At 38.1% G+C, this 23031-nt stretch overlaps 1 protein-coding gene and 1 pseudogene across 6 annotated transcripts in view; both read left to right on the forward strand.

Annotated features, from left to right (window-relative positions):
• The window catches only part of DACH2 (dachshund family transcription factor 2), a 672286-nt gene that overhangs the window by 132888 nt on the left and 516367 nt on the right, over positions 1 to 23031 (forward strand). The window lies entirely within an intron of this gene.
• LOC103889073 (gem-associated protein 8-like) lies at positions 13728 to 22237 on the forward strand (annotated as a pseudogene).

Below are 23031 nucleotides of genomic sequence, written 5' to 3' on the forward strand. Positions count from 1 at the left end.
CATAAAGACAAATGCACATGTATGTTTATTGCAGCACTGTTCACAATAGCAAAGACTCAGAACCAACCCAAATGCCAATCTATAATAGAATGGATACAGAAAATGTGGCACATACACACTACGGAATACTATGCAGCTGTAAAAAAGGGTGAGTTCATGTCCTTTGCAGGGAGATGGATGAAGCTGGAAACTATCATTCTCAGCAAACTAACACAGGAACAGAAAACCAAACACCATATTCTCACTCATAAATGGGATTTGAACAATGAGAACACATGGACACAGGGAGGGGAACATCACACATTGGGGCCTGTTGGGGGTGGGGGGACTGGGGTGGGGATAGCATTTGGAGAAATACCTAATATAGATGGGTTGATGGGTACAGCAAACCACCATGGCAGGTGTATACCTATGTAACAAACCTGCATGTTCTGCACATGTATCCTAGAACTTAAAGTATATATATATATGTATATACATATATATATATACATATATATATACACACACATATATGAAATCCTGCTGACTTTTGTGCGTTGATTTTGTGTCCCACGACTTTACTGAATTTATCAGTTTTAATTTTTTTTGGTGTATTCTTTAGTTTTTTCCAATTATAATATTATACCCTCTGCAAACAAGGATAATTTGACTTCTTCCTTTCTAATTTGGATGCCCTTTATATCTTTCTCTTGTCTGATTGCTCTAGCTAAAACGTCCAATACTACATTAAATAACAGTGATGAAAGTGGGCATTCTTGTCATGTTCCAGATCTTAAAGGAAAGGCTTTCAGTTTTTCCCCAGTAAGTATGATACTAGCTTTTAGTCTGTCATATATGGCTTATATTATGTTCTTTCTATCCCCAGTTTTTTAAGGGTATTTATCATGAAGGGGTGTTGAATTTTATCAAATGCCTTTTCAGCATCAATTGAAATGATCATATGGTTATTGTTCTTCATTCCATTGATATGACTTATCACAATAATTAATTTGTTTATGTTGAACTATCCTTGTATCCCAAGGACAAATCCACTTGGTCATGATAAATGATCTTTTACATTTATTGTTGAATTCTGTTTGCTAGTATTTTGTTGAGAATTTTCACAGCAATATTCATCAGAGTTACTGGCCTGTAGTTTTCTTTTCTTTCTTTCTTTTTTTTATGTGTCTTTGTCTGGTTTTGGAATCAGAGTAGTACTGGTTTCATAGAATGAGTTTGGAAGCATTCTTCCTCACCTATTTTTCAGAATTGTTTGAGTAGGATTGGTATTAGTTCTTCTTTAAATGTTTTGTAGAATTCAACAGGAAGTTGTTGGGTTGCACGCTTTTCTTTACTGGGAGACTGTTCAGCTTCGATCTCATTTATTCAATCTTGTTACTTTGATCTCATTTTGGCTTCAATCTCATTACTTGTTATTGGTCTGCTCAGGTTTTGAACTTCTTCATGGTTCAATCTTGGTGGGTTATATATGTTTAGGAAGTTGTCCATTTCTTCTAGATTTTCCAATTTATTGACATGTAATTGATCACAGTAGCCACTAATGATCCTTTGAATTTCTCAGTATTAGTTGTAATGTCTCCTTTTATATTTATTTACTTATTTGTATTTATTTGGATCTTCTCTCATTTATTTAATCTTTTTTATTTATTTGAATCTTCTTTCTTCTTTGATCAGCTAGTCTGGCTTACGGTTTGTCAATTTTACTTAACTTTTAAAAATATCAGCCTTTTGTTTCATTCGTTTTTTGCATTATTTTTGTTTCAATTTCAGTTATTTTTGTTCTCATGGTTATTTCTTTTCTTCTAGTGATTTTGGGTTTGGTTTGCTCTTGCTTTTGTAGTTCTTTAAGATATCTCATCAGATTGTTTATTTGAAGTTTTACTTCATTTTTGATGTACGCACTTATAGCTATAAACTTTTCTCTTAGTACTGCTATTACTGTATCCCATCAATTTTTGTATGTTGTATTTTTATTATTATTTGTTTTAAGAAAATTTTTCCATCTTAAATAATTGATTGACCCGCTGGTGATTTAGAAGCATATGGTTTAATTTGTGTATTTATATAGTTTCCAAAATTCCTCTTGATATTGTTTTGTTTTATTGTGTTCAGAGAAGATGCGTGGTATTATTTCAATTTTTGTGAATGTTTTAAGACTTGTTTTATGACCTAAGGTATGGTCTTTTTTTTTTTACAATGATCCACATGCTGAGTAGAGGAATGTGCGTTCTGCAGCAGTAGGTTGAAATGTTCTGTAAATATCTATTATGTTCATTTGGCCTATAAGTGCAGATCATGTCCATTCAATATTTCTTTGTTGATATTCTGTCTGAAAGATCTGTCCAATGCTAAAAGTGGCATATTGAAGTCTTCAGTTATTACTGTATTGGGGTCTCACCTCTCTTTAGCTTTAATAATATTTTCTTTATATATTTGGGTGCTCCAGTGTTGGGTGTATAGATATTTAAATTGTTGTATTTTCTTGCTGAATTGACTCCTTTATTGTTATATAATGACTTTCTTTGTCTCTCATAGTTTTTTTTCTTGAAATCTAGTTTTTCTGATATAAGTGTAGGTACTCATGCTCTTTTTTGTTTGCCTTGGCATGGCATATCTTTTTCCTTTCCTTTGTTTTCAGTCTATATGTGTCTTTATAGGTGAAGTGTGTTTCTTGTAGGCAACAAATCAATGGTTCTTGTTCTTCCATCCATTCAGCCAGTCTGTTTTGATTGGAGAGTTTAGTCTATTTACATTTGTTGTTATTACTGGTAAGTAAGGACTTACTCCTGCCATTTTGTTGTTTGATTTTTGGTAGTTTGTGGTATTCTCCTCCTTCATTTTTTCCCTTCCTGTGTTCCTTTTAGAGAAGGTGGTTTCCTCTGGTGATACTGTTTAGTTTCTTGCTTTATATATATATTTTGGACCCCTCATTTTTTTTGCTTTAAGGTTAACATGGGGATTGCAAATTTTATTTTATAAACCATTGTTTTAAGCTCATAACAACTTACACTGTTTGCATAAACTTGCAAACAAACAAGCAAAAAGGAAACGTAACAACAACTTTATGCCTTAGCTTCATTCTCCAACTTTTAAACTTTTAGTTGTTTCTATTTAAATCTTATTTTACTATGTCTGAAAATGTAGTTGTAGTTATTATTTTTTATTCATTCATTGTTTAGTGTTTCTATATAAAGTAAGAGTATTTACACACCACAGTTACTGTGTCGTAATATTCTGTGTTTTTTTCTGTAATTACTATTAATATTACCAGTGAGGATTGTACCATCAGATGATTTCTTATTGCTCATTAATGTTCTTTTGTTTCTCATTGAAGGACTTCATTTAGCATGTCACTTATGTGTAATAGGTCTAGGTCTGGTGTTGATTATATCCCTCAGCTTTTGTTTGTCTGGGAAAGTCTTTACTTCTCCTTCATGTTTCAAGGATATTTTTGCCAGATATGCTATTCTAGGGTAAATATATTTTTTTCCTTCAGCATTTTAAATATGTCTTGCCACTCTTTACTGGCCTGTGAGGTTTCCATTGAAAAGTCTGCTGCCAGCTGTAATGGAGATCCATTGTATGTTATTTGTTTCTTTTCTTTTGCTGCTTTTACTATCTTTTCTTTATCTTAGGCCTTTGGGAGTTTGATTATGAAATGCTTAGAGTTAGTCTTCTTTGGGTTAAATCTACTTGGTATTCTATAACCTTCCTGTGCATCAATATTGATATCTTTCTCCAGGTTTTGGAAATTCTCTGTTATTATCCCTTTGAATAAACTTTCTACCGCTGCATTTTTCTCTGTCTGCTCTTCATGGCCTGTAACTCTTAGATTTGCCCTTTTGAGTCTATATTCTAGATCTTGTAGGTGTGCTTCATTGTTTTTGTCTTTTTCTTTTATCTCTTCTAACTGTGTATTTTTAAATAGCCTGTTTTCAAGCTCATGAACTTATTATTCTACTTGATTGACTCTACTTTTAAGACTCTAATGCATTATTCAGTGTGCCAATTACATTTTTTTAGCTCCAGAATTTCTGCTTATTTTTGATTATTTCTACGTTTTAATTAAATTTATCTGATAGAAATCTGAATTCCTTCTCTGCGTTATGTTGAATTTCTTTGAGTTTTCTCAAAACAGCTGTTTTGAATTCTCTATCTAAAAGGTCACATATCTCTGTTTCTCCAGTTTTCGTACCTGGTGCCTTATTTAGTTCATTTGGTGAGGTCATGTTTTCCTAGAGGGTCTTGATGCTTGTATATATTCCTCAGTGTCTGGGAATTGAAGTGTTAGGTATTTTTTGTATTCATCTCAGTCTGTGTTTGTTTGTACCTATCCTTCTTGTGACGGCTTTCCAGATATTTGAAAGGACTTGGGTGATGCAATCTAAGCTGTATGTGCTTTAGGGAGCACCCTAAGCCCAGTTAGCTCTGTGACTCTTGCAGACTCCTAGAGGTATTACCTTGATGGTCTTGGACAAGATTGCAGAGAATTCTCCAGATTTTTAGGAGAGAGATTTTTGTTCTTCTCCCTTATTATCTCCCAAGAAAAGGAGTCTTTCTCTCTGTTCTGAGTCACCTAAAGCTAGAGGTGGAGTGACACAAGTACCTCTATGGCCACCACTTCTATGACTGCACTGGGTCAGACCTGATGCCACCACAGCACTGAGTCTCACACAAGGCCTGCTGTAACCCCTCCCTGGTTACTGCCTATGTTTGCTCAAGGCCCTGGGGCTCTACAATCAGCAGTAGAAAAGCCTCCAGACCTGTGTCCTTCCCTTCAGAGTGGTGAGCTCCCCCAAGACCCCTGGCATATCCAGAGGTGCTGTCTGGCAGGCAGGCCCTAGAGCCACATACTTTAGAGGTGTAATTGTGTATTCTATTGTACTGTGGCTGCCCTGGCACTCAAACCACAAGACAGAGTCCTTTTCACTCTTCCCTCCCTTTCTTAAATGCAGAGGAGCCTCACCCAGTGGCTACCAGTACCATAGGCCCACAGGGAATATTGCCAGACTACCACTGATATTTCCATAAGACCCAGGGCTGTTGACTCAGCTTGTGTTGAATACTTTGACTTTGGACTGACTCTTCAGGGCAGTGGGCTCCCCTCTTGCCCAAGGCAGGTACAGAAATGCTGTACTAGAGCCAAGTCCTGGAATAAGTAACCTCAAAGGCTGGTTTGGTGCTTTATTATCCTGTGGCAGAGCTGGTACCTAAGGTTGTGAGACAAAGTCCCATTTACTTTTCTCTCTACTTTTCTCAAGTGGAAGGAGTCTTGCCCTGTAGCCACCATAGCTGGGAGTGTGTAGTCTCACCTGAAGCCAGCAAGTCTCAGTGTCTCACAGCCCTTGATGTAGTATCTGGGTATCACTGCTGGTTATTCAGGGGCCAAGGGCTCTTCAGTTAGCAGGTGATGATTTCTTCCAGGTCTTAGTCATTCCCTTCAAGTTAGAAGGTTCCCTTACGGCCCAGGATGGGTCCAGAAATGTTGCTCAGGAGGAAGGTCCTGGAAAGGATGCCTCATGACTAACCAGTGCCCTATTCTGCTGTGGCTGAGCTGGTATTCAAGATGCAAGACAAAGTCCTCCTCACTCTTATCTCTCCTCTCCTCAAGCAGAAGGATGGGGTATCTTTTGGAACTGCAAGCTGTGCAGCCTGCGGTTAGGGGAGGGTTGATGTAAGCATTCCCTTAGCTGCCTCAGTTGGTGTCTAAGTAGTTTTCATACCCAACCAGTTCACTTTCTCTGGGACCAGTTTAACACTTCGGCTTGCTCAGGAGTTGTGATCCTCTTGGTGTTGACTGTCTTTCAAGTTTATTTGCGGCCCCAGAACAGTTTAGCCCATGGTGGTGAGGCTTGGGGAACTCAAGTTTGGACTACTTGGATTGACAATTCCCCTCTGACTAGGGCTGGTTTAAATGCTCTCTCCTTGGTCGGGCATCAGCTGAGTTTGGTCGAGTTTTGCTTTTTGTTGTAAGAGGGCAACACTGAGTTCTATGCCTCACAATTGCTATGATTTCTGTCTCCTCAGACACAGAAATGGTCTCCACAATAAGCTTCAAAAGACAGAGGAGCCAGGGGGATTTGGGATGGGTGGCATCAGAGAACAAGACTTTTTTTTTGTACTTCTTCAGTGCCTCTTTCAGTGATTTTGAAGTTATAATCAGGTACTATGAGTGCTCACCTGATTTTTGGTTCTTATGAAGGGGTGTGTGTGTGTGTGTGTGTGTGTAGATAGTTGTTAAATTGATATCCTTTGGTGGGGAAGATGATTGGTGAAACCTATTCTGCCATCTTGCCTTGAACACCTAATTAAAATTTTGGATGCAATAATAATTTAACTTTTTTACCAAAAATTATTTGTGAAAATTATATATGAAATATCTTGTGAGTTCATGACATAGTTGATATAATTTTTGACAAATACATCACCTCAACTATATAAGTCAACTTTAATCTTTATTATTAGAGATCCCATGTTCAAGTTTGCCTATAAATGCAAGAATTAGTGGCAGTGTGTTTTATAAATTTATATCAGAGGATAATCTTATTTTTTCATTATTAGACCCTCTTTGTTACTGTGCTTTCTTTTGGTTTGTCTCTAAAATGAGTACTAATAGAATCCTTTTGATTTCAAATGTATTTTGAGATGTATACATACATATCACTTTGATTAAAAATCATTCACAAAATATTTGGTAAAATTTATGACATATATACTGGAGACTTTACACATTTTACTAGGCTTATTCATTTTATTATGGTAGATCATTCTTGAGAATCCAGGTTGTGGGGGGCATTTATAGATTGTGCACAAAAGATAAAATAATACATATGACTGGTAGTATCTTGTTGGTAGATAGTGAACTAGGAAACAGGGATGTAGCACATATTTAGACACACATGTCATAACATACACATGCATGCACATATATGCAAACATACTTTTTCTGTCTTCAGAGTCATGTATAGAAACATATACAGTCCTTTAAATAAATAGAATTGTATATATATATATATATATATATAGACATATAATTATTAGAGCACTTAACGCAATGAAAACCATTACAATTGTACACATAGAAACCATTGGTCTGGCTACTGTATAATAGGGTAAGTAGCTCAATTTTCAGAATATTATGGGGTTAGAGAAAAAATAGCTTCGACCTTCTTAGGACATTCTTTTGGGCATTCTTTCCAAAGGCCAAGGGACAAACAAGACCAAATTCTCAGTCCATGGGTCACATCTGGCTCTCACTCTAATCTGATACAACCTCCATCACTACACAGTGATAGCGAGTACTTTTCTGTTTTCTGCTGTAAAAAAATAATTTGTCAGTTGCAGTGGTGTGTGAGCAGCTGTCTGAACACCAAAGCATATAGCAACCCCATCATAGGAGGTTAGTTGTAATAGGAATAGGTGGTCCTGTAATTATATGATTTTATGTAGAACATTTTAGAAGCCTTCTAAATGAAATCTCTTCCTGACAAGAGTAATGACAAAAAGATAATTTATTGGAAAGCAGTCAGATTGTACAAGGCTGTTAAATTACTCTACTACAGGTGAATCAGGGGCTAAGTGTGTTAAATTGGTGATAGCCGAATTGTTACTGATAACGCTTAATGGTCACACCATATTATGTTGGCTTAGAAAATGTTTCATGGTCTATTCTTATTGTTATCAGAAGTACTATCTCTGGATAAAGGAGAAAGTAAAAATATTTCCTCTAGTAGATAATTGTAGACATTTATATATAGTCAATGGGATATTAATAGGGAAATCATATACTTTATTTTCCAAACTGGAACACTTTTGAAAGTGAAAGTGACCACTATTAATAATTACATCACAACAACAGGCATAAACAAGGAAGCAGGTTCAGGGAAATTGGGATGTATAGTTACTCTAAGAATGACATATAAAACTTGACAAGATAGTTCCACAGGTGACTCAGGCCTGGCCAGCAGTGAACCTCCTTGCCTTCTGCCTTCTATTGAAGTGACATTTGTATAAATGAATTGGTTTCCATGTTATAGGTATTCATTTCATAATATGAGGATATAATATGGTTCCTGAGTGCATTGTTTGTATTGGTTTTGCTTTAGAGCCCTAGAAATGTTTGAATGTGGTAGTGTGTTGCAGTATCATTAGATGGAGATGGCTGGTACAATGGCTGTCATCCAAAATGATATATTTCCATAATTCTCAGTAGTGATTTGACCCTCTTGGTCTACCTCCAGTTTCTGTTTCCTTCTTATGATTTTTGTGGGAGGCTAATTTCTGATTTAAGAAAACATGTTATATTTTATTTGCTTCCTCTTTTAACTCTATTTTTCTGCACAACTGACTAACATGAATATTGTAGTTAATAGAGGCTTGCAAGAAACACTCTTAATTCTCTTGTTTGCTCTAACGATATCTCACTGTGGCATCTTAGATAAATGACCAAGTGGTTTTGTTGACATATTTATGAAGTTTTATAATAGAATAAACTGGGTAAAGTTCATTTTATGGAGCTTACTTAGGTTTTTAGTTTAAAGACAATATAGCCACAAGGAGTAGTACTATTTCAATAAACCCCAAACTAAGTCCTTTTCATCCACAATTCTTTAATTCTCTGTTAAAAATGTCATTGTAAAGATGATCTTTATACTTTTGAAAAGTACCTAATTAGATCAATCATTTCAGGTATCTCTGAATTATTTTTACAAAAAAGCTTTCAGAGTTCAGGTCCAACTTGTAAAATGATGGCAAAAATTATTTTAGCTGTGAGTTGCTTGGCTTATTCATATTTCTTTTTGTTTTTCTGCACCTTTGGTATATTACTAGATTTACATAATTTTCATAATAGTTTGAAGAAAACCACAGTTAAGTTTAAAATTTGTTGTGACTGTGAAACTGTGCTGTTGAATAAGGACACTCCACCCTGTTCATTGGCTAAGAGGAAATGTAATCAAAGTATTCTCTTTGTTCAGTCCATAGTCAACTTGCATTATTTCTTAATTTGTATCTTTAGATTCTGGGATATATTGAGTTTAGAAAGTTTCTTTTTACTCTGTCAACATCTTTCTTTTAAAACAATTTCTCATTTGTACACAAATATTTTAGTTGCTTCAAGCTTTACTTTTATAAGTTACACAAATGTTATTTGTGAATATAAAGTATCTTTTTTGAAGGAGAATACATAATGTTGGTTGCCTTTTATAATTAAGCTACTGTGGATCAACCTTTTATGACAAATAAGAGACAATTTTGTTATGACTCCTATGTTGCACTGTGATGCAGTTCTCTCCACTTTTCCATGCCCCCAATGAGGGGGTTTTCATTCTACTTCAGCTTCCTTATATCCAGTGACATGTGTTTAATAGATCATGTTCAGCTTAGCAGTGATTCTGACAGTGCTCAACACAAAGTAGATGCTCAGTACTTCTTTGCTGGATCTAAGTTAGCTATTGAATTTCTTTTTGCATCTCATAAAGATATGTGTGTTGAGATATGATTACTTAAGGAATATTCAGGACAATGGGGAGCTGTTATGGTTGCTTTAGGCTGGGTTTGTTTTACCTACAATGGGGAAAAGAGTGACTACCACCCAAAATTTGTTTTATATTCTGAGAAGTCAGGTTTATTTCATAACTTGAAAAAAATGTCGGTGTTTATTCAAATGAAGAAGCAAAAATTTTCAAATAATATGCATTCACATAGAGCTCGGCTTAAAATCAGGGCCATTTGTGGCATTTCTCCCCCTTTGGCCTCCTCCATTTGTCAGCTTTTTGAGAAGGTGTATATATTTCCATAAAATTCACAGTTGGCTGACAGTAACAACATAAAACTTATTTTAGAGATTATCATTGTATTTTTTAAATTTGTTATTGGTACATATTTGTACGTATTTATGGGATACATGTTAACTTTTGTTACGTGCATAGAATGTGTAATGGTCAACTAGAGGGGTATCCAACATGTTGAGTGTTTAGCATTTCTATGTGTTGGGAACATTTCAAGTCCTCCGTTTCAGCTGTTTTGAAATATACAATACATTGTTGTTAACTATAGTCACCCTACCCTGGTATAGAACATTAGGACTTATTCCGACTCTATGTTTGTACCCATTAGCCATTAATTATATAGGCATCCCAAATAGAATACTTAATGAAGAACCTTGAATGAACTGAACTTTACTTCTTTGCAAAAGAAAATTGCATGATAGTGCTTAAGAAAAATGTGTATATTTAATTTCATACTGACAATCTTGGGTTTTAATGTTATTTCACTTTACTAATGGGTTTTTTCATTTTGTATGACTTTTATTTTAATCATGAGAGAGACTTGTTTTTAAAAAGTTTATTTTATTAGTATTCCAGTTCTTAATTTATCGCAAGGACAAAAAACCAAACACCGCATGTTCTCACTCATAGGTGGGAATTGAACAATGAGAAGGCATGGACACAGGAAGGGGAACATCACACAGTGGGGCCTGCTGTGGGGTGGGGGGAGGGGGAGGGGGGAGGGATAGCATTAAGAGAGATACCTAATGTGAATGACGAGCTACTGGGTGCAGCACACCAACATGGCACATGTATACATATGTAACAAACCTGCACATTATGCACATGTACCCTAAAACTTTAAGTATAATAATAAAAAAAGTTTAGCCTAATAAAAATAAGCAAAAATAAAATTCAGGTGGGTCCTCTTCATTTAGATGCTCAGTGGCTTTATACTTGAATACTTGACTATACAATTTATAGTTATATTAGTCAGGGTATGGCACATGGAAATTGTATTTTGCCATTTTCTGTGCTCATTCAGCTTCCTTTGGTTTAAAAATTATTAAAATGGAATAAATATTTAGCACCAGCTAAGAAAAATTTTATTTTAAATTGAAGCAGTACAAAGGTTATTGGCCATATTGTGAACAATGTAGTATGAAGTGGATTCCTTTAGTTGTTCACTTATTAAGGAAGGTAACTGGAAAAAGGGAGAAAGAATACAATGTTTGTGTTATTTGTGACCTATATTGCCCTTCAAATACTGAAGTAACACATTGGACTTAAGAATGGTAAGAGGAATAAAGATTATAAAGCATATACAAAAATCCATTATTTGGGGCTTTCTCTTACATCAGTCACGGAAAAATCTGGCATGGGAGAGAAAAGTGATGGAATTATTTGTATGTCCTATAATACTAGTAAAGAACGTCATAAAAATTTATTAATCAAACTTTTCCAACAAGACAATGGATTGTGCAACAGATACATCTAATGTAGCAGAATTTTCTTTGTTTTATCAGTGCCAAATATAGGTTCATAAATATATTACTGAAGACATTTTAATTTTAAAGCCTTGCCCTTCTGCTTCAGTGATAAAAAATTAGTTTTGAAATGCAAGGAAAATTATTCTTGAAATATAAAAAAACTGCCCTGTGGTCAATGATAGTCTTAACTACCTGTCAGTCAAAAGCAGAAGTTTGTTGAGACATTTAATTACAAGGTAATGTAGTCATCAAAATGTCATTGTGGTAACTGACAGCTCATTTTGGACTGAAAGTGTGCAACTACCTCCCCTGAGGTCAGAGATGTTTGGAGGTTAACTTAGTAATGACAAATCCTTTATTATTACATTATGACATTGAAAAAATGTAATTACACCAATAAATAAATAACAGTAATAAAATGACAGTCATAATTGCATAATGTACAAGTTGTCAACTGCGTTTTTGTTACATGGTTGGAATTTTTATCTTATCAGTATATTTGCAGTATGTTAATTGTCCCAAATATGGAACAGACACAGAAGGATTTCCAAAATTTTTCAAATGCCATGGTCTATACTTATGGGAGTCCAGTGTATCCATACTTTGATTCTACTCATATTCTTCCCACCTCTTTCTCTTCTGCTGTTTTACAAAGCCTTAAAATAAATAAGGAGAATTTGCAATTACCACCTGACCCAGTGTTAATGTGTAGTTAATATCCTTTTTATCTCAGAAAGTTTTGACTTCTGTCTGAAGAAAATTTTGGCTTAAATGTCTTGTACTTAATGCATCCAGAAAAAATGAAAGGAAAAGGACAGGGTTTTATACATTTATTTTATCTTATTTTATTTTATTATTTTATTTCATTTTAAATAGCTGTAGATGCAATCTTTGACTTCCTAACTTTGCATAAATATCGAAAGTAGATCTCCTTAGTATCTAACTTCCTTCTGCCTTGAAATCTTCCAGCTAATATAACTAGGAGCTGGCTAATAATAGGTTTATGCGTGTAGTGATCTAGCCATGAGTTGGCACTTGATAGATGACATTTATTTATAAAGAGAACTTGTGGAAAAAATGATTAGTTGGCTACTGTTTTCATTGACTTGAATTATAGAGAATTAATTGTATGCCTTTTCAAACTTTTCCATGGGGTAACAGATGACCTTTTAAAATGGTGATTTGCCTGTTCTTTTTATGTTTGCTTGCAATTCTTTATTTATATCTTCTCCTGAGTGCACTTAGAAACTTCTGGGTGTGCTGGGAAGAAAAGGTTTGCTCTTTGGTACCCAAGTCAGAAAGTTTACCCAAATCTCTGCCAGGACCATAGATTTAATAAACTGTTAAAAGGACTGATTTCTTTGAGAGGAGTTTGAAAGTAGTATACAATAGCTTTTAGATTATGTATTATTTATATATCTATATATAGCATATATATTTTATATATAATAATTAGGAAGCTTACATTGTTTTTTCCTCAAAGGAAAGAAGGAATGCTCCAGAGTCAAATATGTTTTAGGGGAGCCTAAAGATTCTTAGGAACTCATTGGTAATATGGCTCTGCAGTGTTTTGCAAGTTTGAAAAGATGATAAATGATAATAATAACCAATATGTATTGAGTAAATTTTACTACGTTCTCAGCACTTATTAACAAGATAGCAATGCTAACACAAACAATCTTCCCAAAATGTATGAAGAGGTACTATTATTATCTTCATATTGCAGATGAGAAACTGAAGCACAGAGCAGGTAAGTAGCTTGCCTCAAATTATACATCTATTGTGTTGTGGAGGTGGGATTCAAACCCAGACATTGTTGTCCCATAGTCCATGTTCTTAAACCACTAAGGATATTGGAGGAAAACATACATAAAGAGCACTGCACCAGGAATCAGGAGACTTGAATTCTAGTTTTACTGCTACTAAATAGTCCTTATGGTCTTGCACAATGTTACTCTGTGGTCCCAAGTTTCCTTACTCCTAAAAATGGACAAGTTCATGGGTCTGTAATCTGGTTTTATGAGAACTCTGAAAGCAGACATTCTTTTTGCATTCACTCTTTGACCATAGAGCTTTCCGTTTCCATTTGTTATGTTGGCTATAGAGGGTGAGGTTAAATGAAAAGCAATATGGGTCCAAATGTGAAATAGAACATATTAGTCTGAGCTGTCCAAAGACAGAATAGAACTTATTTAAACAAATGGTGCATTTACCATCAAATGGAAATGTTCAATCAGAGGATGGATGACCAGTTAGTGGGGTACTGAAGAGAAGACTCAAGTATCAGTTGGGAAGTGGGATATACCAGATGACTTTTAATATTTCTTTCTACCTTGGGATTTTATGTTTCTGCAAATCTCATTAATATTTTATTCATTCATTTAACAAAAGCAACTTACCTGTAATGATATATAAGAACATATGTATAATTATGTGAACATACTATATGTATATCTTTCTGTACCCATAACCTGACTTATAGAGTGAATCTTGCAAGAATTTCATCTATTAAAAATAGTAAATACTATTCAAAGCGATCTACAGATTCAGTGCAATCCCTAGCAATGACATTCTTCACAGAAATAAAAAACACAATCTGAAAATTCATATGGAACCACAAAAGACTCAGAATAGTCAAAGCAATCTTGAGTAGAACAAAGCTGGAGGTATCACACTACCTGACTTCAAAATATACTATAGTTATAGTAACCAAAACAGCATGCCATTGACATAAAAACAGACTTATAAACTACTGAAACAAAATAAAGAGCCCAGATAAATCCATGCATTTACAGCCAACTGATTTTTGTGCCAAGAACACACAATGGGGGAAAGAACAGTTGCTTCAATAAATGGTGCTAGGAAAACTGGATATCCACATGTAGAAGAATGGAACTAGACTCCTCTCTCTTACCCTATACAAAAATCACCTCAGAGTTGCCCTGGGAACAGCCTTCTCCTGACTACTCCTCTGTCTCTCCAGTGAAAAATGGGCCCCTGCTTGCCCACTGCTCAGAAGCTGCAAGCTGTGTACTCATGAATTTTGGAGCCCATTTGGACTTTCATAATCAGTGATGGCAGTAAAGGCATCAACTTTGAGAGCTACTGAGTTTTGGTTCTCTCATCAGGTGTATTTACGTTATTGGCAACATTATCATCATGTCATGGCTTGGATGCAAAGCCACCAGAATGCCTGTAGAAAGGCTGTGGAATCCTATTTCAGTCTTCCATGGTCATTTCCTCCTGCAGTTCTTCCCTGAAGAGCTTACGACAACCAGGCTGGATATCCTATGTCCTTCTCTGACCATCACATGGCCTGGCAGGACTCCTACCTCAGTTCTACAGATTTCAGAAGGTCTGGGCTGCATCCACATGACAGTAGTAGGATCCAGGCATCCAGAAGAGAAGACCAAGCTTAGTCTAAAGAGGAGGAGATGGAGACCAAGTCAGGTGGGGAGGTAGAATGCGACCTAAGCAATATGGAAGTCACCCAGGACCTCTGCCAGTACTTTGCAGAGACCCAGAGGCACAGAGAAGACCAATGGTGGCAGCAGCAGCTGAATGCAGAATACCTGGATGACTACATGAACGCTGACCACACACCTGTACTACAACATCTACTGGTCAGTGGAGCCCCTGACTAAGAGGCCCAGTGAGCAGCAACAGACTGAGAATAAAACATTTGTTTGGGAGAGTGCCACCAAGATACAGGCCATGGAGGCTGCAGTGCAGCTGAGCTTTAACAAGCACTGTGACAGAAAAGCAGCCCAAGTATTGGCTGGTCATCACCCTGAAGTTCTGTGCACTGGGCATAGGAACCCCTGAGAGTGCTTTCTGACAGAGTCCCCAGCCTCACCCTTTTTGGGGGGTACACGCTCTATATCTCTCCTTCTGTACATTTCTCATGGAAAGGAGAATTTGTAGTGAGGCACAAGCATGTTCACCAATGTCCCAGTTGTCCTGTCATGGGTGTATGTACTATGCCAGCCCCTTAGTGGTCAGCCAGATGTGTACTGTTGGCAACATGTGAAATTTTCTGCTGATATAAAAATGATAATTTTGTATATATTACACTGTTTTTGGATGTTGTCAATAACAGTTCAATTCGTTAAAGTTCTTGCCTAGAAAAAAAAATTAACTCAAAATGGATTAAAGACTCAAATGTAAGGCTCTAAACTATAGAACTGCTAAAAGAATAAGCACAGGAGAAATGCTTCATGATATTGTTCAGGGCAAGGATTTTTTGGGTAAGACCCCAAATTGTAGACTACAAAAGCAAAAATAGACAAGTGGGATTTCATCAAACTAAAATGCTTCTGCATAGCAAAAGAAATAATTAACAGAGTGAAGAGACAACATATAGAATGGGAGAAAATATTTATGAACAATGCATCTGACAAGGGATCGATATCAGGAATATATATAACAAAATCAAACAACTTGATAGCAGAAAAAAAAAACACACCCTAAATAATCTGATTTAAAAACAGGCAAAAGACCTGAATAGACATTTCTCAAAAGAAGATATACAAATGACAAATAACCAGCAGGTATATGACAAAATTTTCAACATCATTCATCATCAGGGAAATGCAAATCAAAACCACAATGAAATGTCATCTCACACCAGTTAGAATGGCTATCATCAAAAAGACAAAAAACTAACAAATGCTGGTAATGATACAGTTAAAAGGGAACTCTTATACACTGTTGGTGGGAATGTAAATTAGTGTAGTCATATGGGAAATACTATGGAGGTTTCTCAAAAAATGAAAAGTAGAACTACATATAATTCAACAATCCTACTGCTGAATATATATCCAAAGAAATTGAAATTTATTTGTCAAAGAGATACCTATACTCCCATCTCTATTCCAGCACTATTTGTATTAGCCAGATATGAAATCAACCTAAATGTCCATCAAAAGATGAATAGCTAAAGAAAATGTAGTATTTATAAACAATGGAATGTTACTCAGCTACAAAAGAAAATGAAATCCTGGTATTTGCAGCAACATGGATAAACCTGGAGGACGTTATGTTAGGTAAAATGAGCCAGGCACCAAAGGACAAATGTCACATCATCTTACTCATATGTGAAACCTAAATAAGTTGATGTCTGTGATGGTTAATACTGAGTGTCAACTTGATTGGATTGAGGGATACAGAATATTAATCCTGGGTGTGTATGTGTGGGTGTTGCCCAAAAGAGATTAACATTTGAGTCAGTGGGCTGGGGAAGGCAAATCCAGCCTTAATCTGGTGAGCAAAATCTAATCAGCTTCCAGGAAATATAAAGCAGGCAGAAAAACATGAAAAGGCAAGATGACCCTAGCCTCCTAGCCTACATGTGTCTCCTGTGCTGGATGCTTCCTTCTCTCAAACATTGGACTCCAAGTTCTTCAATTTTGCAACTTGGACTGGCTCTCCTTGCTCCTAGCTTGCAGACAGCCTATTGTGGGACCTTGTGATTATGTAAGTTAATACTCAATAAACCCATATATATGTCCTATTAGTTCTGTTCCTCCCAGAGAACCTTGACTAATAAAGATTTTGGTACCAGAAGTGGGGTGATTCTAGAGGAACATAATATAAATGATGAAGTTTTTTCCTTGGTTTTGGGGTTTCTGAAGTTGGCTGCTTAATATGAGTAGACCCAAAAATGCTAAGGACTCTACTTCTAATAGTATGGAGAACACCGATATTCCTTGGCATGAACTATTTAGAGAGTTATGCAAAATAAATGCATTTGACACTCCTGATTCACTGCTCATGAAAGGCAAGGAGTTTAGTGACTCTATACATAATACCGTTGGCCATATATGGAGAACCAAGGAACATAATGAATCTGGTTGGTTGCTCCAAAGTTCAGTGGACAAAATGATGAAAGAAAATGATGAACTCAGGGATTCTGTCTCCTGGCTTCAGAAGGAGATACTGAGCTTCAGATCTGCTAAGATTGCCCTGAGTGAGAGTCTTATCTCCTACTGAGAGAGAGCTGACATTGTAGAAAAACAGACACAGATTCTTGTCATGAAAGTGGCTGACCTGCAATGAAAGATGCATGGACTTCCTTGCCAGGTGTCTACTGTTAAAGTGAAGGCATTTATTGGAAAATAATGGGACCCTGCAACTTGGAATGGGGATGTGTGAGAAGACCCTGATGAAGCTGGGGACACTGTGTTTGTAAATTCTGATGAAACTTTTTTGCCAGAAGGAACAGCTTTACCATCCCCAGTAGTGACAATATCCCCTCCCTGACCCATGCTGCCATCAGCCTTTCCACCTTTGTCTGAGGAGATAAACCCTGCACTGCCTGTGGCAACAGTGATGGCCTCCAGTGAGGCAGTTGCCAGGCAGGATAATATTGATTCTCCTCAGAAGCCACCCCCAACACCTCTGTTTGCTTCTAGACCTATCAGTAGACTAAAGTCATTGTGGGCCCCTAGAGGTGAGCTTGAAAGTGTGACCCCTGAGGAGGTGTGCTACACTTGAAAACAACTGTCTGAGTTCTCTAAATTATATAAACAGCAATCTGGAGAACAGGAATTGGAATGGATACAAAGGGCATGGAATAATGGTGGAAGCAACATAGACTTGGATCAGGTGGAATTTATTGATTTGGGCCCACTCAGTAGGGACTCTGCATTTAATGTTGCAGCTCAGGGTGTTAAAAAAGGTTTTAATAGTTTACTTACTTGGTTTGCTGAAATATGGATTAAAAGATGGCCCACTCTGAGTGACCTGGAAATGCCTGATCTCCCTTGGTTTAATGTAGAGAAAGGGATCCAAAGGCTTAGGAGATTGGGATCGTGGATTGGATTAGTCACTTTAGACCTACTCATCCCAGCTGGGAGGGTCCAGAATATATACTCTTGACCCATGCCTTGTGAAATAGATTTGTGAGGGCAGTACTTGCATCTTCGAAGAGCCCTATTGTTGTTGTTTTCTGCATATTAGGTTCCCTAAAGGTGGGAACCACAATTACTCAACTACAAAATTTAAATACAATGGGAACAATTGGATCCTTAGGTGGCAGAGGCCAAGTGGCAGCACTCAATTGTCAAAGGCAAGGTGGGCATAGCTACCATAATGGACAAAAGAGGCAAAGCAGCAATCGTGTAGAGCTCTGGCATTGGCTAATTAATCACAGTATTCCTAGAAGTGAAATTGATAGGAAGCTTACTGAATTCCCACTTAAATTATACAAACAGAAAACTTGTAAGTCGAATGGACAAAATACTAACTTGAATTATAAAAACAGAGAATCATGGCCCCTTAATCAATTTTCAGACTTTAGCCAGTTTACAGAACCAGAACCTCTTGAATGAAGGGGAGGCCGGGTCCCCTTGAGGAAGGACCACACTACATTACCAACAATTTATGTAGTGAATCTTTCACCCATCTTTCCCCAAGGAGACCACTGGCCTTTTACCAGGGTAAGTGTGCACTGGGGAAAGGGAAATGATCAGACGTTCGGGGACTAGTGGATACTGGCTCTGAGCTGATGTTGATTCCAGGCAACTCGTAATGTCAATGTGGTCCTTCAGTTAAAGTAGGGGCTTATGGAGGTCAGGTAATTAATGGAGTTTTAGCTCAGGTCTGACTTACAGTGGGTCCAGTGAGTCACTGGACTCATCCTGTGGTCATTCACCCAGTGCCAGAATGCATAATTGGCATAGACATACTTAACAGCTAGCAGGACCCCCACGTTGGCTCCCTGACTGGTAGGGTGAGGGCTAATTATGGTGGGAAAGGCCAAATGGAAGCCATTAGAGCTGCCTCTACCTAGAAAATTGTAAATTAAAAACAATATCACATCCCTGGAGGGATTGCGGAGATTAGTGCCACCATCAAGGACTTGAAAGACACAGAGGTGGTGATTCCCACCACATCCCTGTTAAATTCTCCCATTTGGCCTGTGCAGAAGACAGACGGATCTTGGAGAATGACAGTGGATTACTGTAATCTTAACCAAGTGGTGACTCCAATTGCAGCTGCTGTACCAGATGTGGTTTGATTGCTTGAGCAAAATGACACATCTCCTGGTACCTGGTATGCAACCATTGACTGTACAAATGCCTTTTTCTCCATTCCTGTTTATAAGCCCCAACAGAAGCAATTTGCCTTCAGCTGGCAAGGACAGCAATATACCTTTACTGTCCTACCACAGGGGTATATCTACTCTCCGTCTTTCTGTCATAATCTTTTTGGAGAGCCCTTAGTCCCTTTTTGCTTCCACAAGATATCACACTGGTCCATTACATTGATGACGTTATGCTGATTGGATCCAGTGAGCAAGAAGTAGTAAACACATTGGAGACATTTGCATGCCAGAGGATGGGAAATAAATCTGACTAAAATTGAGAGACAATCTACCTCAGTAAAATTTCTAGGGGTTCTGTGGTTTGGGGCCTGTTGAGATATTCTAAACTGGAGAATAAATTGCTGTATTTGACCCTCCTACAACCAAGAAAGAGGCACAATGCCTAGTAGGCTTATTTGGATTTTGGAGGCAATACATTCCTCATTAGGGTGTGTTACTCCAGCCCATTTACCCAGTGACTCCCAAAGGCTGCCAGTTTTGGGTGGGGTCCAGAACAGAAGAAGGCTCTGCAACAGGTCCAGGCTGCTGTGCAAGCTGTCTGCCACTTGGCACATATGACCTAGCAGATCCAATGGTGCTTGAGGTTTCAGTGTCAGATAGGGATGCTGTTTGGAGCCCTTGGCAGGCTCCCATAGGGGAATAACAGCAAAGGCTTCTAGGATTTTGGAGCAAGAACCTGTCATCTTCTGCAGATAACTACTCTCCTTTTAAGAGACAGCTCTTGACCTGTTACTGGGCTTTGGTGGAAACTGAACATTTGACTATGGGTCATCAAGTCACTATGCGACCTGTACTGCCTATCATGAACTGGGTGCCTTCTGACCCATCTAGCCATAAAGTGTGTCATGCACAGCACCATTCCATCATCAAATGGAAGTTGTATATACGTGATTGGGCACGCTTGAGCAGGTCCTGGAGGCACAAGTAAGTTACATGAGGAAGTAGCTTAAATGCCCATGGTCTTCACTCCAGCCACCCGGTCTTCTCTCCCCCAGCCTGCACCAATGGCCTCATGTGGAGTTCCCTATGATCAGTTGGCCGAGGAAGAGAAGACTAGGGCCTGTTTCAGATAGTTCTGCATGATATGCAGTCACCACCCAAAAGAGGACAGCTGCAGCACAACAGCCCGTTTCTAGGACATCCCTGAAGGACCGCGGTGAAGGGAAATCTTCCCAGTGGGCAGAACTTTGAGCAGTGCACCTGGTTGTGCACTTTGCGTGGAAGGACAAATGGCCAGATGTGCGATTATATACTGATTCATGAGGTGTAGCCAATGATTTGGCTGGATGGTCAGGGACTTGGAAAAAGTATGATTGGAAAATTGGTGACAAAGAAATTTAGGAATGGGGTATGTGTATGGACCTCTCTGAGTGGTCAAAAACTGTGAAGATATTTGTATCCCATGTGAGTGCTCACCAACAGGTGACCTCACTGGAGGAGGAGTTTAATAATCAAGTGGATAGGATGACCCATTCTCTGGACACCACTCAGCCTCTTTCTCCAGCCACCCCTGTCATTGCCCAGTGAGCCCATGAACAAAGAGGCCATGGTGGCAGGGATGGAGGTTATGCATGGGCTCAGCAACATGAACTTCCACTCACCAGGGCTGACTTTGCTATGGCCACTGCTGAGTGCTCAGTTTTCCAGCAGCAGAGATCAACACCAAGCCCTTGATACGGCACCATTCCTTTGGGTAATCAGCCAACTACCTGGTAGCAGGTTATTATATTGGACCTCTTCCATCATGGAAAGAACAAAGGTTTGTCCTCATAGGAATAGACACTTACCCCAGATATGGGTTTGCCTATCCTGCATGCAATGCTTCTGCCAAGACTACCATCCATGGACTCACGGAATGCCTTATCCACCATCACGGTATTCCACACAGCATTGCCTCTGACGAAGGCACTCTATGGCTGAAGAAGTGCAGCAGTGAGCTCAGGCTTATGGAATTCACTGGTCTTACCATGTTCCCTATCATCCTGAAGCAGCTGGATTGATAGAATGGTGGAATGGTCTTTTGAAGTCACAATTACAACACCAACTAGGTGACAATACTCTGCCAGGCTGGGGCAAAGTTCTCCAGAAGGCCATGTATGCTCCGAATCACCATCCAATATATGGTACTGTTTCTCTCATAGCCAGGATTCATGGGTCCAGGAATCAAGGGGTGGAAATGGAAGTGGCACCACTCACCATCACCGCTAGTGAGCCACTAGCAAAATTTTTGCTTCCTGTTCCTGCAACATTACATTCTGCTGGTCTAGAGATCTTAGTTCCAAAGGGAGGAACGCTGCCACCAGGAGACACAACAACAATTCCATTGAACTGTAAGTTAAGTTTGGCACCTGGACACTTTGGGCTCCTCCTACCTTTAAGTTAACAGGTTAAGAAGGGAGTTACAGTGTTGGCTGGGGTGATTGATGCAGACTATCAAGATGAAATCAGTCTACTACTCCATAACAGAGGTAAGGAAGAGTATGCATGGAATACAGGAGATCCATTAGGGCGTCTTTTAGTATTACCATGCCCTGTGATTAAGGTCAATGGGAAACTACGACAGCTCAATCCAGGCAGGATTACAAATGATCCAGACCCTTCAGGAATGAAGGTTTAGGTCCCTCGACCAGGAAAAAACCACGACCTGCTGAGGTGCTTCCTGAAGGCAACAGGAATACGGAATGGGTAGTAGAAGAAGGTAGTCATCATTACCAGCTACAATTATGTACCGGCTGCAGAAACGAGGACTGTGTCATGAGTATTTCCTCCTTCTTTTGTTAAAAACATGTTTGTGCATGTATACACTTGTACTAAGAAAATATTTTGATTTTATTTCCTTTTCCTTTATCATGTAACATAGGATTTATTGACTCCATATCAGCATTTAAGTATTGTTAACTTTATGTAATAGTATTTGGATTGGGAATTGGTGCCATTTTAATTGTATGAAGGATAGTTGTATTATGTTAAGTGTAATTATGACCTCACTATTTTCTTTATTTGAAGATTATGTATGATCTCAGGACATGTCTATGGGTTCAAGTTGACAAGGGGTGGACTTATGATGGTTGATACTGAGTGTCAACTTGATTGGATTGAGGAATATAGAGTATTAATTCTGGGTGTGGCTGTGTGGGTGTTGTCCAAAAGTGATTAACATTTGAGTCAGTAGGCTGGGGAAGGCAGATCTACCCTTAATCTGGTGTGCAGAATCTAATCATCTGCCAGTGAATATAAAGCAGGCAGAAAAACGTGAAAGGCGTGACTGGCCTAGCCTCCCAGCCGACATTTTCTCCCTTGCTGGATGCTCCCCGCCCTTGAATATTGGACTCCAAGTTCTTCAGTTTTGGGACTTGGACTTGCTCTCCTTGCTCCTCAGCTTGCAGACAGCCTATTGTGGGACCTTGTGATTGTGTAAGTTAATACTCAATAAACTCTCCTATTAGTTCTGTCCCTCTCAGAGAACTCCTAGAAGTACAGAGTAGAATAGTGATTACTAGGGACTGGTGAAGTGGGAGAGGAGTGGGAATGGGGAGAATTTGTTCAATTGGTACAAAGATACTGCTAGATAAGAGGAATAATTTCTGGTGTTATATTGTGCGGTAGGTGACTACAGTTAATAATAGTGTACTATATGTTTCAAAGTAGCTGGAAGAGAGAACCT

The sequence above is a fragment of the Pongo abelii genome, chromosome X, assembly GCF_028885655.2.
Source record: "Pongo abelii isolate AG06213 chromosome X, NHGRI_mPonAbe1-v2.0_pri, whole genome shotgun sequence".
NCBI classification, from domain to species: domain Eukaryota; kingdom Metazoa; phylum Chordata; class Mammalia; order Primates; family Hominidae; genus Pongo; species Pongo abelii.